At 51.3% G+C, this 2203-nt stretch overlaps 1 long non-coding RNA gene across 1 annotated transcript; it reads right to left on the minus strand.

The window, feature by feature from the left end:
- Positions 1–214: 214 nt before the first annotated feature.
- Positions 215–1581, minus strand: LOC117866987 (uncharacterized). The gene is made up of 2 exons (XR_004643073.2): positions 1111–1581; positions 215–770 (listed from the first exon to the last, which is right to left on the minus strand). It is a non-coding gene; the product is annotated as an uncharacterized lncRNA (long non-coding RNA).
- Positions 1582–2203: the final 622 nt, after the last annotated feature.

Consider the following 2203-nt stretch of genomic DNA (forward strand, 5'->3'; position numbering starts at 1 on the left):
ACTAGCTAAGACGGTGTGCACAGATCGGCATGGGCTGAAATCACTCATTATCCTAGTGTGTTGGGAAGTATGGAAGGAGCGCAACGCTAGGATCTTTGATCGCAAAGAATCGACAACACAGTAGGTCACACAACTTATTAAAGATGAAGCGTCCACGTGGATGATAGCTGGGGCAAAGCACCTTGCAAACCTAGTGCATCGAACCTAATGTGGGTTGCTGCATTTCCCTCCTCGATGACGGGTGGGGAGATAATAGCTTTGCGTTGCTTTTCAGTACATTTTTGGCCTATCAAGGCCTTCATCATCTTTTTAATATAACAGGCAACTCTCCTGCTGATGCTTTCAAAAAAAAGTGGGGGGCTGAACATAACAAAATTTGTTGAGATGAACTTTCCTGACATGATACCACGGATTATAGATCCTGAACTACTATAAGAGCAACAAAATTTATCTCAAGAAACTTCATTGGCCATAAAGGAGAAAAGCTTAGAGTGTTTGCTTTTTCTGCAGGAAGTGGCTGCAAGGTTGCACGGCATCAAGAAGGCGTGTACAAGTGAAAATTGAGGTAACACCTGCGATGTCCTTGATACTTTGATATGCTATACTGCAAAATTTGTTCTAGTTGCACCTTACTCCTTTTTTTTTGGGTTTTGCAGGCTGTAACTTCCATACTGGCTACTGTTGATGCAATGTAGCTGCTCTTCTGCTAGTTCTTCTCCTTTTAGCTTGCATATGGTTTACTGTACTAGCTGATGCTGAGGCTTCCTTCACTACAGAACTACAAAAATAGTTACAGAACTTCAAACATATCATTGGCATTTTCATTTTCATGTTCATGTCACACTGCCAAACACATCCTCTGCTATAGGCCATTTGTTACTTGTTATCTATTTGGAAGGCTCTGAATTATGCATCTAACTACAAGAGAGACTTAATTTGGCCAGTTTCCCATGTTTAGCAGAATTAGGCAATTAGGCATCTAGATAGAAGATTTCCCTTTCATTTTCCCAATCAACGACTAAACCTACCAATTAATCTTCGCTGTTGGGCTTGCGGGAACAATTGCGCACAGCTTGCAAACGAAATTCAACAAAGAGAACCCTCACATACCTCCATCCATCGAAGACGCCGGCGGCCGGCGGCCACCGTGTTTCATCCTCGAGAGACGGTGAGCAGCAGGAGGGCCGGGCCTCCCGTGCTCCGGCGCTGCGCGGCTACCCAGCCTTCTCGCCCTCCTCACCGTCAGGCTCATTCTGCAGCACAGCTCCGGCGAACCGGGTAGGTGGCCGCGCCGACTTGCCTCAGTTTCAACGCGAGGCAGCTCGCTCGGCTCTTAAGATCCGATTAATCCGGCGAGCCTCCTCCGCTTCCTTTCTGCTGGATCCAGGGGAGTGGACGGGACGGGGCTTTGCGCTTCCCGCCGGGCCGCGCCGGCGGGGAGGTGACGACTGCTGGCTGGGCTCGTAAGATTCGTTGAATCAGGCACGCCTCCGCTACTCTCTGCAGCGGGGTTCAGAAGGGAGGAGGCGATGGGTCTTTGCGCCTCCTCCGGCTGCGGCGGGGAGGTGACGGCGGCGGGAGGCCGACGCAGACCAGGGGGGCCATTGTAAAGTGTTGAGGTCCTTTTTGCAAATATTCGGATCGCGCTTATTCATCGCGATCCAAATTAGGGTCTATTTGAAAAGTTTAGGGGGCTATTTGCAAATACTTGGATCGCGACTATTGATCGCGATCCAAATCAGGGAGCTTCCTGCAAATGTTTTTCGCCGGCGGCATGGCACCCTCGGCGCTGCCGGTGACCTTCGCTAGCCTGCGGCGGCATCTTCTCGGCGTTGAGGTCGGGGAACCCGCTAGGCCAGCGAGAGGCTAAACACGGGAGTGTAACGAATCGTCCACTCGTCCATGCGATCTTCCCGGCCTTCACCTGCGCCACCGCCGTCTTTCGAGCCTCCTGATCTACGGCGCCGTCGGCGGCGATTCGTCGTTGACGGTCCCAGAGAGAGCGCAGCTGTCTTTGTTGCTGGTGCAGCCGGCTTGCCTGAGGCGCTCTCCCTCGTCTGAGACGCCGCTGCCGCTGCCTCCGGGGAGATCTGATCGGAAATTTCTTCAGTTCAGAATTGAATTGGCACATCGTCAATGCAGACAACCTGGAGACCTTGGATGATCATTTGCCGATAGATGAAACCAGGCACAATGGGCTCAA

The sequence above is a fragment of the Setaria viridis genome, chromosome 8 (assembly GCF_005286985.2).
Source record: "Setaria viridis chromosome 8, Setaria_viridis_v4.0, whole genome shotgun sequence".
Classification (NCBI taxonomy): Eukaryota; Viridiplantae; Streptophyta; class Magnoliopsida; order Poales; family Poaceae; genus Setaria; species Setaria viridis.